We start from the raw sequence: 14,604 nt of genomic DNA on the forward strand, positions 1-14,604 counted from the left end.
TTCCCGGAGGCGGTGCTTGGCCCGGATCCCGGCTGGGGCTGGGGTAAGTGAATTCCTCCGGATCCGAGCGCCGCGACCGGGGAGACGGTGGGAGTCAGGGCTGGAGCCGGAGGGTACCCCCTCCGTCAGTGGGGGTGGGGCTTGGAGAGGGGCACGGAAGGGGGGATGAGACGGGAAGAGCCACCTCCAGTGTCTCCTGGGTCTGGGGATCCCCGTGAGACCCCCGGGGGACCACCCTGCGCGAGGGAGGTGGTGGTGGCGGTGGGCGGAGGCGGTGGGAGGACACCGCGGACGGTCGGTGAGGAGAGCGTTTCTGGGGGTGGTGCAGAGGCTCGATGGTGGATGCTGTGCCAGCCGGTGCCACATTGCACCTCTCTGCCCTCATCTTTTCGAATCGGGGCCCTAATCCCCCTCTTTCACGGGGTGCTGTCGGGTCAAGGCATCCATCCTCTAGCTGGTAAGAGGGGTTGACAGGGTGGATGTCTTCTAGGGAAAGGGGGGCCAGGGTGGGGCTTGACGGCGGTGGGGTTGGTAAGACCAGAATTGGGGGGTGGGGACCCTTGCAGAGGCGCTGGCCAGGGACAAGGAGGGAGGCAGCCCCGGGAGGTGGCATAAATCGCAGAGACTGCAGCTCTGGCAGGGCCGGGGCCATTGCCTTGTGTGTGTGTGTGTGTGTGTGTGTGTGCGCGTGCTCGTGCCAGCGTGTGTGTGTGTGCATGTGTGGGCTCCAGCAGCTGTCAGGGGAGGGGGAGCGGGTGGGTGTGTTGGCTGGTGGGGCGCCGTGTGCATGTGGGGAGGATTGTGCGTGCTGTGTGTGTGTGGTGTGTGCGTGTGTGTGTGGACAAGGGGTGGACCCTGCTCTCTGTCTGTACACACACAAGCGCACACACGCACACTGTCAGTGGCCAGGCAGGATTTCCTCGCAACGTTTGGAGGGAAGAAAGCTGGTGTGTGTGTGTGTGTGTGTGTGTGTGTGTGTGTGTGTTCGCATGCACATTTGGGGAACTTGTGTCCAAAACAGAGGCCACCAGGCCGTGGTGTGTCAGGTGTGCCCAAGGAGGGAGACGAGGGGACAGTGGTGCTGACCGTGCACTCAGCTGAGGAGGAACGTGGTACTCGGCACTTTCTGCAGCTCAGGGCTCTGTGCTATGCCCCTTCCCCCTGGACTCCTCCCACCCAGCAGCTTTGGGTGGAGGGCACTGCCTTGGTCCCTTGCTGAGACACAGGTGTTGGGCTGGAGTGTGTGTGTGTGTTTGGGCTGCGGCTGTCGCTGTCAGCAGGCCAGGCTGTCAGAGGCAGAAAGCTGGAGGGAGGGGGGCGCTGGCAGCACCTGGAGGAATGTGGTGGAAGCTGTGGGGCACGGACTGCCCGGCGCAGTTACTGAGGGGCGTTTTAATATGCAAGCTGCATCACGAGACGGGACTGGGAATGTGTGCGTGTGTGTATGTGTATGTGCACGGTTGACACCCCTCTTCTCGTGGCCCGTGGACACCTGTGGGACGTGTCACGTCTGGGCCATCAGCAAAGCATGTGGGTATTCACATGTGTGCAAATGTGTGTCCCGTGAGAGGGGTGCACAGGCAGGTGCTGTCCTGATGAGCCGGGGGCCCTGCAGCTGTGTGGGTGGGGAGGTGGGTACCTCTGAGCCATCAACTCCTAGGCAGGAAGAAAGAGGGTTAATTGTGGGGACATCAGGAAAAAGTATGTATGTGACGTCAGTGAGAACCTCAGGTGTGACATAAGCTCCAGGCCGCAGGTGACATCAGCCGGACAGTTTTGTCGGGGGTCGCTCTCCCCAGCCGGAGTGTGTGAGTGTGATGTTAGGGGAGTGTGTGCAGCCGGGTGTGGTTATGTCCCCTGTGTATGAGGGGTGGGAAGGGGAGAGGGATGGAGGCTTAGGATGCGTGGTCCCTCGCAAGAGGCCCCCTTTCCCAGCGTCCTGAGTGGGCATAGGACCCTTTTTCTTAAGTCCTGCCCCCTGAATAGTGCACCTCACCTGCCCTGACGTGCTACAGCCTCCCCATCTGACCCCCCCAGTCCCTGTTTTCCTCTTCATCCCAGCCAGCCCACCACCTCTGGGTGCATGTGCTTTAATGAGTGTGTATGTGAGTGTGTCGGTGCATGTGACAGTAGAAAATGGCCATAGCCAGGGAGCCTGAAACCATTGGTTTGAATCCCATTTTGCTACTTTCTGTGTTTTGTGATTTAAGCATTCACGTCGCCTCTCTGATCCTCAGTGTCTCCTCTGTAACATGGGGTGGGGGGTTAGAGAGGTGAATGGGGGTTAAGGAGACCATGGGCCTTGTGGGGGGCGGGTGCTGGTGCCTGGCATATGGTGGGGACTCAGTCCACGTGAGCTCTGTCCTCTCACCTGCTATCCCCTCAGCCCAGAGTAGCTGCTTTCCTGTTTTGGTTTAAGTCTAACTTTGCAAAGGATTTTCTTTTCTTTCCTTGGATTTCCACGACAGTCCTTTGAGGTGGGTGAGTTGGCTGCTGTTATGTGGATATTTGACAGATGAGTAAACTGAGTTCTGGAATAAGCTGTCTGTTGATTAATGTAAATTCCCACCCCCCACCCCGCCCCTTCAGTGGCTGCAGGGAGACACAATTGATTAGCCAGTCCCTTCTCAAGGGGTACCTTCATTTCATGGAGAGATATGGAGCTATGAGGAATTGGGGGTGGGGTGCCAGGTGATGAGCCCAAGGCCAAGAGGTCTCTGGCTCGAGGAGAGGCTGCTCTTGACTCGCAGGTCAGTGCTCTTTTGCTCTTCCACCCACAAGCTCCAGAAATAGTCAGGGTGATAGAAACGGGCACACCCAGCAAGCCTTCTCCAGAGGGGCACGTCTGGGGCGGTCACTGGGGGCTCCATGCCTGTTCCTCAGTGTTCCCTGAGGTCTTGTAAGATGCCTGTTTTTGGCGGCAGAACTGGATTCCAGTGACACCCCTGCCACATCTGCATCCTGGCTGTGCGTGACAGGGGTCAGCCTTTCCTGTCTCGGTAAGAGGGCGTTGGCAGCTTCCCTTGCGGGTGTGATGAGTGACTGTGAAAGTGTGACAACCGCGTGCGGGGCTGGGAGGCACACGTCGCTGCTTACCCTCACTTGCTCCCGCCACAGTGCCTGGGGGCCAAGCTCCTCTCTCTTGGTGCCGCCACCCGCCCTGTGTTGTGACGTGTGCTGTGTGGAGTGGATGGCCGAGAAGTAGGATTGCCTTGAAGCCTGAGCCTTCTTAGCAAGTCAGACCTGTTTAGGAGCTGTGTTAATAGTCTAGAAGGTTAACCCAATCCTCTGCCTCCTGCCGTCCCAGTCCAATCCCTGATTAAATTAACCTTCTCTTGGCTCAATTACCACCTGGGGCAGAGGCATTGACATTATTACTGGAGATGGTGTCTGGGGGTTGGAATAATTAAGGCCCCTCTCCTTCCCCCAAGCTCTGCAGACAGTCCCCAGGAAAGCCCCAGAGAAGCCCTGAGGACTGAAGAGCCACCTGGGCAGGCTTGCTTATGCCTGGGGTGCCAGAGGAAGGGTGCTGGCTGCACGATGCTGCTGATTGAAATAGTAATAATTATAGTGATAATAATAATAATGACATCAGCTAATATTATTGAGCCCCTACTGAGAGCCAGGCCCAGTTTGAAGCTCTTTGTGGGCGGCATTCGTTTAGTCCCACAAAAGCCAGCTGCGGTAGGCGCTATTATTATTCCTCATTTTGAAGACAAGAACAGAGAGGTTACAGACCAGTCCAGGGCCACACAGCGATGGAACCAGGACTGGAACCCTGAAGGGAGACTCTCATATCAGCACCACTGGCGGCCGAACTCCTTTGCCAGGTGGGCCTGGAGGCCTCTACATCTTGGCATACCCCTCTCACTGAAGGCCCTTTCTGGGCCTTGCTTTGCTTACCTGTAAATGGGTCCAGTGACCCTGCCCTAGGGAAGCAGGGGCGGGGGATGCCCTTTGCTTTGGCTGCAAGAAGAGACAGGAAAGGAGGGGCCTCGTGGGTGATGCCTGCATCTTAATCCCGCCATCCCATTCCTCCTGCGCCCCTCTCCCACAGTGATGGGACACCCCCAAAGGCAGCCCCTCGCTCCCTGGCCCTCCCACAGTGCCTCGAACAGCAGCGCTTGGAGGGCTCCCCCGGGTGATGGTGGGGAGGCTGCCGCAGCGTCAGTATCTTCCTCAGGTCCCGAGTCTATTGCAGCCTCAGCTGTGGCCCCCTGGACTCCCCACTTCCTGACCATCTTGCCTGTGGAAAGGGCAGGGGCCCAGGCTTTCTCCAGGGCTCCAAATCTGACCTCTTTTCCTCCTCGGTGTGTGACCTGAGCAAGTCACTTCCTGTCCCCGAGGCTCAGTTTCCTCAATGTGAAGTGGGGACAAAAGTACCCAATTCTTGGCTGGGCGTGGTGGCTCACACCTGTAATCCTAGCACTTTGGGAGGCCAAGCAGAAGGATCACCTGAGGTCAGAGTTCGAGACCAGCCTGGCCAACACGGTGAAACCCCATCTCTACTAAAAATACAAAAAATTATTCGGGCGTCATGGTGCATGCCTGTAATCCCAGCTACTCAGGAGGTTGAGGCAGGAGAATCGCTTGAACCCAGAAGGCCAAGGTTGCAGTGAGCTGAGATTGTGCCACTGCACTCCATCCAGGGTGACAGAGTGAGGCTCTGCCTCAAAAAAAACCTCCCCAGTAGCTGGGATTATAGGCACGCACCACCACACTCGGCTAATTTTCGTTTTTTTAGTAGAGACAAGGTTTCACTATGTTGGTCAGGCTGGTCTCGAACTCCTGACCTCGTGATCCTCCCTCCTCAGCCTCCCAAAGTGCTGGGATTACAGGTGTGAGCCACCGTCCCTGGCCAAAACAACAACAACAACAACAACCACAAAACAACCAAAAAACAAAAAACGAATTCTTAACCCTTCTGGATTGTCCTAAAGGTCGTGCTAAAGGTTAGGTAAGAGAAGAGCACGGGTATAACATCCCCTGGCATGCGGGATGCCATTATTTTCCTCCCCCTTCCCATCTGCCCCCTCCATTCATTCTTGGCTTCCTGGAGGGGGTCTGTACCGTGTGTACATGTGTCTGCTTCCTTCCTACCCTTTTCGCTCTCTGCTTTTCACCCTCTAAAGTGCATGGGAACTGCTGGGGGGAGCCTAAGGACGCATGAGAAGAGCCTGGGTGCTGCCAGCCCGCACCCCCCACCCACAGCTGGAGTGTGCATTGGGGCCAGGAGGGGCAGGCTGTATCTTCGCATGTCTGTGTGTGCGTGACTGTTTGTATACACTGGTCCCCACCTCTCTCAGGGGGAAGTAGGGATTGAATCCCAAGGGCTGCCTGACCAGCCTGCCGTGGGCCTAGTCCCAAGACTCAGGCCTGACTCAGTTTCCCTCCTTGGCCTGTCTATTATCCCTCTCCCCCTACAATTGTCCCTGAATCTTGGAGAGACAGAGGCTGTGGGGTCAACCTACCTGCCTCCCTCCCTTCCTGGCCCTTCTCATTCCCCCAGGGGATTTCCTACATCTGCCTATTTCCTGTCTATTTCTCCCACTGCATGTCAGCTCTGCGCAGGCGGAGACTGGTAGGCCCTCAAAAAATACTTATTAAACAAATTCCTTTCATCTACATGCTACCAAGGACGGATCGCTGCATTTTGCATTCAGACGGTGTATGCACACACACCCTTATTAGCATGTTTCACCCAGGGAGAAATGCTGGGCCCCGGGGCTCAGGCAGGAACCCCCAGAGAGGAGCCCCTGCCTGGCAGAGCTCAGGGCCCTGGAGGAGAGGTGAGACATGGGAACCTCTGACAAGTGTCCCGCAAGGGGTCTGCCCACAGTAGGGCTTGCTTGACAGGTGATTCTTGTCCCTCTGTGACCTGACCGAGAGGGGGTTGCTGCTGCAGGCTGGTGACCAGGTCCGGAGTGAGCCTCCCGGGCAGGTCTGGAGAGGTTGTGCCGACTTCTGCTCTGGGGTCTGCAGAATTCCCTCAGTTGTGCACCTGCTATGTGCCAGGCATCGAGTAAGGCACTCTCTGTTATCTTGTTTAATTTTGGCTGGAGGATTGTGAAAGAGGTCTTGCCTGCCCCTGGGTGGGGGCGTGCCAGATGGAGTGACCGTGTGAGTAGGGTCCCGGAGGTGGGGAAGCCCAGAGTGGATTTTGAGAAAATGAGTCTGGACGTGTAGTTTGAGGATCAACCACACGGGACCATCCATGCTGCACCAAGAAATTGAGTAATATCTTTTTTGTCAGGGAGCATTAGAGTCTCTGGGTGTTCGTTAAAATGCAGATTCTTGGGCCCTGTCCACTGAGATTTTGATTGGGAGAGCGGACGAGGGGCCCAGGAACCTGCAATTGTAATGCTTTCCCGAAGATTAATTCACTCACATTTGTTGGTTGGATGGCAGCTGCATGTTCCTCGGGGTCTCTGAGACTCCTCCCAGAATCCTCCGGAGCCAGCAAAGCCATCCTCATTTTCCAGAGGAGGAGCTTGAGCTCAGAGAAGTGCCTAACCTTCGGTGCCACAGCAGCAAGACAGGGGCCCATACTGACTGATAATACTGGCTAATCATCTTCCGTGTTCGTTGCCTGCTGCTCTAAGCCTGTTTAAGGAGTCCCTCATTAAATCCTCAGAACGCCCCTCTGCATCATTCCTGTTGCACAGATGAGGAATTGGAGGCAGAGTGTGCGGTCACGGGTTCGAGGCTGCACAGTTGCTAAAGCTAGGCACGTTAGCAGCCTGAAGTGCGGTCCGGATGAAGTGGGGCTGGAGCGGGCCTGTCCCAGCACCTTGAACAGGGCGAAAGCCCTCCGTCTCCCTTCCTGTGGAGAGAGGGCGCTGGTGGAGCTGAGCTTGCGGCTGTGCACGTGAGCAGAGGCCAGAGGCGGAGGTGGAGGTGAGGGCAGAGAAGCGGCGAAGAGGGCGGAGAGCAGAGAAGACGTCCTGGAAGAGGCGACGCACAGCCGCGTAGCGGTGGCTCGATACGGTCCGTCCACTTGGCGGAGGCAGACCTGGGTCTGGCGGGCGGCGGGGCTTGTCCGTCCTGGGGGCGTACGCGGCAGGTGCGCGATGGCGGCTTGGCCGGAGGAGGGGGCGGGCGGGAACTGCCGCGGACCTGGCGTGGTGGGGACGGGAGCGCTCGCTCACAGCCCCGCCGGGGCCGCACCGCCACCCCGCCCCCCGACCCCGCCGCGCTCGCCACCCCTGCACCGTCCTCCGCAGTCCGCTGCTCTTCGAGGCTCCCCGTTCCCCGCGGCCCGCCCCGCCGGCCTCCGGAACTTGCGCCCGGCTGGCCCGGCCGGCCGGGCTTTCCGCCTTACTTGCCTGTGTTTAGAATTTGCATCCGCAACCCCTGACGCTCGCAACCAATTTCGCAGCCTCTGGGCTCTGCTAGGTGCCCGGGATCCGAAAGCGGTCGGCAGGGGTGGGGGCTGGCGGCGGGGCCGGCCGCGCTGGGCAGGGGTACAGGGGGAGACCGGAGCCGGGACCCGGAGAGTTGCTGGTGAGGGGCTGTGTGTGCCAGGTGGGTGTGGACGGCATGGGGAAGCGCCGCGTGAACTGCCCTGGGAGCGCTGTGGCGTGCAGGCGTGGCTGGCTGGGGGTGTGTTGGCACATGTGCATTGGCACGTGTGTCCGGGAGTGGTTCCCTGTGTGTGGGCATGCTTGGGGCATGTATGTTTTGGCGTGTGTCTATGTTGGGGGCCCTGTGCCCCTGGGCACGTTTTTCTGGGTGTGTTTGGTGAGCCTGGGGTGGGGCAGTCCATGGTGCCCCTGATTCGTGCGTCTGTGCAGTGGCCCCATGCATTTTGGCACCAGCGTGGGCCTGCGCGTAGGGGAGTGTGTCTGTGTGGGGCGCCCCTGTGTTCTGGTTCAGCCGTGTGCAGTGAACCTTGGTCTCTAGGCAGGCAGGTGTCTGGGTCTGGGATGTGCGTTTCTCTGAGGCCCTGGGAAGTTGTCCTGTGTGGATTCTCTCTGGGTGTGCTCCGGGAGGACTGGGGTGTGTGTGTGTGTGTGTGTGTGTGTGTGTGTGTGTTTGGGTATAGCGTGTGCCTCTGGGGTGCTTTCCCATCCCTGCTGGCTGAGGGGCTCAGGGTCAATTGTGTGCTCCCAGCTAGGCCTGGGAGCCTTTCCTGGAGAAAGCCGGCCCTGCTAGTTCTCTCTGCCTTTGGGTAGGGGTGAGGGAGTTGAGGCAGTGTAGGGGGTGGGGGAAGGGAGGCCCGAGTGTGTGTTTATTTTCCGTCGGGCGCCGCTGGCTGCCAGCACTTGGTGGGTCTATGTTTGTGAATGGCAATGCCGAGGGGGCTGAGGTGTGAGCCCCTGCCTGCGGGGGAGGGCCAAGAGTACCATCTGGGCTGGTGGGGTGCGGGGCCGGACCGGGAGAGGGGCCTCCTCGGGAAGGGCTGAGTGTCTGCGTGCACGTGTTTGCGCAGATGGAGGCGAGGTTCCTCCGAGGCCCATCTGTCTGGGAGCGCCTGTCTGTGCAGGTGGAGGTCAGCCAGGTACTGTGCTCTTAGGCTGTGTGTGAGCCCATATGGCGGGAAGGTGGGCCAGAGGCATTACACCTGGCTGGGCACAGGCTGGGCACATCGGGGAAGGCGTGTGCCAGTCCTGGCAGAGTTCTGAAGAGAAGAGGGTGTGCCGAGGGCGAGGGTATCTTTGTTCCCTGGGGCCCGGCTGATGATGGGGTTGGGCGGTGTTGATGATCCAAGTGACCAACAGGAGAGTGGAGTGGTTGGGCATGGAGGAGGCGAAGGCTGTGTGGGGGCACTGGGTGTCAGGGGAGTGTGAGAGTGTGTGTGCATACACACGTGGGTGTGACGTGTGTGACCGTGGCTGTGAGTGGGGTGTGAGTCTGGGATGTGACTTGGAAGGCACCTCCAGGCTGTGGAGCCCAGTAGGGAGTGTGGGACAAGGTGGAGGGGTGGGAGTAGGGGCCCCCTGGTTCCCAGAAAACTCACTCATCTGTGCGTGCTCCTTCTGCCCAGCGGCTTGAAGAGCCCCTGTGGCCCCTGACCTCTCCCCTGACCCCTGAGCCCATGGGTTATGATGGGAAGCCTCAGCCCTCCATCCCTCCTGCCTCATCATCCTTCTGTCTCTACCTCCATCTCTTCTCCTCTCCCTGCACCATCTCTCCATCTCTGTGCCTTCACGTCTCTGCCTCCATCTCTCTCTGCATCTCTCCATCTCTCCCCACCCAGTCTCCCCCATCTCTCTATCTCTGTCTCTCTCCATCTCTCTTCCATCTCCCTCCATTCTTCCTCTCCCTTTACCTCCTCTCTCTGTCTCACCCTGATATTCATTTGTGGTATATTCGGTTGCCATGGGAAACCCAAGAAAGAAGTGAGTGTACCCTTCAAGACTTCAGCATTTTTCCCTCCTCCCTCCCTCCTGCTGTCCCCCCTCCCTCTCCTCCCCTTCTCTTCCCTCCCTCCCCTCTCTCCCCCTCGCCTCCCTGCAGAAGGAGAGGACCTGGGTGAGGAGCTGCTGCCACCCGGGCTGGGCCAGGACCTGAGATCTCATTGCTCCTGCTGCCGCTGCTGCCTGGGGGACCTTTCTGAGACCCAGGTCGGGGACAGTGCCGGAGGGGCCTCCTCTGCTGCAGACATCTGGTAAGGACAGGGTCCTTTTGCCTGTGTGTGTGTTGCTGTCTGTGAGCATAGCTCACATGACCCGGCCTTGCAAACCTGTGATGTGGCCCAGCCTCAGGCTTCTGTGTGTTCCTTCCTGCGGGCCCAGCCCCTGCCCCCAGCCGTGGGCACCCCTCCCACCCAGCTTTCCTTCCATAGGGCCTGTGAGGCAGCCTCCAGAATGGCAGGCCTGTTGGGGGCTAAGACAGGCCCACCGGGGAGGGTGGGCAGGAAGCCCCTATTGGCTCAGGGACCCCAGCTCCTGCCCCATCACCCGGCAGAGAGGCTAAGCCAGGCCTAGTCTGCACCCCAGAAGGGCAGGGGGCATCTGTACACCTGCTGGGGGTGGACAGCCAGCTTGCAGGGGAAGGCCTGGGAGAACGTGGTGGGGGTCTCTCTCAGGTGGGGGTCTTTCCATTGTAGAGAGAGGGGCTGGAAGTGAGCTGGGAGCAGGGGAAAATGCCAGCGGAATTGATATGGGGCCTGATCCTATGTCATTGGATTTTGGAGGCATAGGGAGAGCTGTCTGGCACTAGGAGGCCGCAGGCAGGCAGACAGGCAGGCAGAAGGAGCTGCTCCGTCCTGGCTGGGGCTGGTGGCTGCCCTGGAGAGGAGAGGAGAGGCTGGGGCTGTCGCTGAGGCTGTGTTGGTGGCGGCCACGTGGAGGGAGCTGTTGTCCAGGCGGCGCTGAGTGACGGTGGTTGCCGTGGCGAGGGAGCCGCCTCTGTGGCATTGTGGTCTCCGTGGAGAGAGGAGGAGACAGAGGAAGGAGGCTGGCTGGCTGCGCACAGTGTTGGTGGTTGCTAAGGATAGGGAGGTGCTGTCTCCAAGGTGCGGTGGTCCCCACGTGGAGGGGCTGTGGCTGTCGAGGTGTTGGAGGTCCCCAGGAAAGGGGTAGTGATGGGTGCCCTGGAGGGGGCTTGTGCAGGGTGGTGGGTGCACCCCAGAGGATGGAGGAGGTGTGGTGGGGGAAGGGCTGCTGCAGGGGACTTGGTGCTGCTGTCACAGGCTGAAGTGGGGGTTCTTGGTGGTGGAGGGGTGGGGAGTGAGGCCCAGTGGGCGGGTCTGTGCTTATCTTGCCTGCCCTGTGGAGGGACTGGAGACCCTGCTGCCCCAGCACATGCTTGCTCCGAGCGCCTCCACCCAGCCCTTCCCTCCCACTTCTATGGCCACGATCTTCCCACCTCTGCCTGCTTGAGCCCTCTCGCTCCCCAGGGCCTCTGGTCACATAAGTCTCTCCTCTGGGCACATGCTCCTTTCTTGCCCCCGAGTGACTTTGTCCCCATTCGTCATGCTTGCTGAGGACCTGTTGACCCAGTGCCGTTCTCTGGGGGGACCACATTGGTACCTGCCTTTGAGGAATCAGACAGGGGAAGTGACTTGCCCAAGGTCACCCAGCAGGCACATTCTGGGGAGCGTCTCCCTCCCTGAGTGCCGGACACAGCAGGCCTAACTCCTTCCCTGAGCCTGTCTGTCTGATCCCGTTGAGTCCTCTCTCTCCCCCCAGTCCCCAGGGGTTCTCCTGAAGCAGCATTTCATTCAAATACTAACAACAGGAAGCTGCATAGGAGAACAGCAAGTTCTGGGTTTGCAACCTGGCTCTGGTTTTTACGGTGGGGGACCTCTTGCCTCAGTTTCCCCCTCTGTGAAATGGAGATGAGGCACATGCCTCCTAGGGTGGCTGTTACTTGGGCTCCTGGATGTGATACCCTTTGTGTGGCTCCTGGTATGTAACAGACTCTCAGTAACTGGGAACCACCACTACCACCATCATTATTCCTTTTTTTGTTTTTTGTTTTTTGAGACGGAGTCTCGCTGTGTTGCCCAGGCTGGAGTGCAGTGGCATGATCTCGGCTCACTGCAACCTCCGTCTCCCAGGTTCAAGTGATTCTCCTGCTTCAGCCTCCTGAGTAACTGGGACTACAGGCACGTGCCACCATGCCCGGCTAATTTTTTGTATTTTTAGTAGAGATGGAGTTTCACAGTGTTAGCCAGGATGGTTTTGATCTCCTGACCTTGTGATCCGCCCGCCTCGGCCTCCCAGAGTGCTGGGATTACAGGTGTGAGCCACCGCACCCGGCCTACCATCATTACTTTCAAAAATCGTTTTAAAATGATTTCCTGACGCGCGCGGGGAAGCCAGATCTCACTAGAGTTCTGTGGCATTGTACCTTTCCCCATGACCCTTAGTGGTGGGAGTATGGTCCTGAGTTCATGGTAACAGGAACGGGGCCGGAGAGGCAGAGAGCCTCCTGACAGACACATAGTGTCCCGGTGGCTGAGCCAGGATGGAGCCGGGTGTGGCAGGCTCCCTGTCTGGTACTCCTTTCCAGCCTGCCCCAGGGCCTGTGTGTGCACTTTCATCAGGCGAGCCCTGTCCCCCAGGCGTTGCCTGAGCCCCTGGCCACTGGTCTCCTTTGTGGGACTTGAGTGCTCTGAGCTGCTCAGCCAGCCCTGGCCTAGGCCACAGCATGCCAGGCATGTGACTGGTGGTGCCCTGAGAATAACCGAGTCGGGGGAAGCCTGTCCTGTCTACCATTTGGGCATCACCAGGGGGACAGGCCAGGCAAAGGACTGAGGGTGATGCCCAAAGAAGGCCATTTGAGAGGCCTGGGAAGTGACAGGTGACTGTCTTTCAAGTGACAAAGGCCTGCGTTCAGATGCCAGCACTGCCACTTTCCTGACAGCTGCCGTTGGGCATGTTTCTCCACCTTTCTGGGCCTCAGTTTCTTCACCTGTACAATGGGGATGATAAGAATCCCTACTTCACCTTGCCAGAGCAAAGCCAGGGGACAAAGTAAGGCACAGTGTTGGCACTGGGAGATAATCTGGGTGGCAGCTGCTAACATTTCAGGGTGACCTGGGAAAGAGGAGAGAGGGCTGTCCTGGTGGGCCTCAAAGGGCAGGCTCAGACCTTGGTTCATGCTAGAGATATTCTGACAGGCTGAGCTGTCTTGGGATGGGAAGGGGGAATGTAGTGAGCGCCCTTTGTAGGTGAGACTGCCCAAGGCTGCCAGGAGCATGGGGTTTGAGACCACTAGAGTTAGGTTCATGTCTTGATGCTGTTGTTTATAGGTTATAGGATCTTGGGAACCTCAATTTTCTGACCCGCAAAATGGGAGGACTATTAATAGAAGCAGAGTTACTTTAAATGAATAAAGGAATGTGGAAGAGACCTAGGATGCACTTCAAGCTGCATCGCAACCTGGCTTCCAGAAGAGGAAGGCAAGGAACAAGGGGTTTGTGGGGTTTAGAGTAATAATGCTCACAGCTGCGGTTTATTGAGCATCTACTATGTGCCAGGCATTTCCCCACAGGCTCTAGCTCTCATTTGATTCACTGGCCTTTGGCCTTGCTGTTCCTTCCGTGCTCACTGCCGCTCCCCTGGCTCAGTGCATGGCTGTCTCCTGTTCTAGTTAACTGTCACCTCCTCAGGGAAGTCCTCCCTGACCACCCTGTTCTTTGCCCTTGGCCTCCTCCCTCTGGTTTCTTAAAACCCTTAACACAACTCGATGCTGTTTTATTTGCTTGCTTACTCTCTGCCCTCCCACTGCTATTGAGTATCAACGCCCTGAAGGCAGCTTTTTTTTTTTTTTTTTTTGTCTTGTTCTCTGCTCTATCTCAAGTACCTTGAGTGGGGCCTGGCACATAGTAGATGTTCAATAAAATTGTGGGACTGCATGGGTAGGTAACCCCACCAGCCACCCTGGGAGGTTAGTCTTGTTATTCCCATTTTACACAAGAGGACAGTGAGGCCAGGGAGGCCTGGTAAGTTGCTGTGGGTACACAGCAGGATGTGAGTGGCAGGCCTGGCATTTGACTCGAGGTCTAGTGCTATTTTCTGCTGCTGTATATATACCACCTTGCGGGGAGGCCTTGCGTTTCAGGCTAAAGAACTTGGACCTGACTCTGGATGCAGAGTCAAAATCACAGATTGTTAGGGAGTGCTTGTGCCATAACGAACAGCTTTTGTTAACAGCCTGAATTGTCAAAAGAAATCCATCCAGATGCTCACTAGCTGTGTGATCTCAGGCATATGACTTAACTACTGTGTACCTCAGTTTACTTGTCTGCAAAATGGGGATAATATCTAGGCTGGCTTCTAGGAGGCAGTGGGCTTTGAGCTTTGATTTGCGGGCTTGGCTGTGAGGCCTCCTCCCCAGTGTTGCCATTAATGGGCTGTGGGATCTTTTTTTTTTTTGAGACAGTCACTGCAGCCTTGCAGCCTTGATCTCCTGGATCCAAGTGATCGGCTCATCTCAGCCTCCTGAGTAGCTGGGACTACAGGCACATGCCACCATGCCAAGCTAATTTTGTTTTTTTGTTTTTTTCGGTAGAGATGGGGTCTCACTGTGTTGCCCAGGCTGGCTGTGGGGTCTTGGGAGCCTTAACCAGCCTAGTCTTAGGAGACTTCACTGCTGGCTATAGAGGGATTTGAGAGTTTGATTTTGGAATAGGCAACATTTTAAGTGCCTGGGACAGGTCATTTTCTACCTTGCCAGCCTGTGCCCTCTCACCCCCACTTCTGCCAGTCCCACCTCTTATCCCCCTGGGGCAGAAGAGGGAATGGAGAGAGAAAAACCGGTTTGGACTGAGCACCTCTTCTGTGCTGGAAATTTCTGCCTGTACCCCACCCCATCTGTGGCCACAGCAGCCCCTGCAGCATGGGGAGTGTCACACCCACTTACAAACGACCAAACAGAGGCCTGGAGAGATTCTCTTCCTGGGTGCAGAGCAGAGATTTGGACCTATGCTCAGAGGTTGCCGCCCACACTGTGTCAGGGGAAGGGAGAGAGGAGGAAGTGGGGAGCGTGGTTAGGGGCGCCTGACCCAGGCCCACTCCTGGGTCACCTGGGGAGGCGGGCTGCTGGTCTCAGCCCTGCCAGGATGAGCTTAGAGTGCCGGGCTCCCAGTGCCAGAGACTGGACCTGGAGGGGCTGTGGAAGGGACAGACCGCTCCGCGAGCCTGACTGCCC

General features: G+C 57.8%; 1 protein-coding gene across 1 annotated transcript in view; it reads left to right on the top strand.

The window, feature by feature from the left end:
- The window catches only part of ELFN2 (extracellular leucine-rich repeat and fibronectin type III domain containing 2), a 59,825-nt gene continuing 45,221 nt past the window's right edge, over nt 1–14,604 (top strand). The window contains exons 1-2 of the mRNA XM_011978910.1: nt 1–43; nt 9,460–9,610. The gene's annotated coding sequence lies outside the window, so the exon portion shown is untranslated. The remainder of the gene's footprint in view (nt 44–9,459; nt 9,611–14,604) is intronic.

This window comes from Mandrillus leucophaeus, unplaced genomic scaffold (assembly GCF_000951045.1).
Source record: "Mandrillus leucophaeus isolate KB7577 unplaced genomic scaffold, Mleu.le_1.0 Scaffold2, whole genome shotgun sequence".
In the NCBI taxonomy this organism is placed as follows: Eukaryota; Metazoa; Chordata; class Mammalia; order Primates; family Cercopithecidae; genus Mandrillus; species Mandrillus leucophaeus.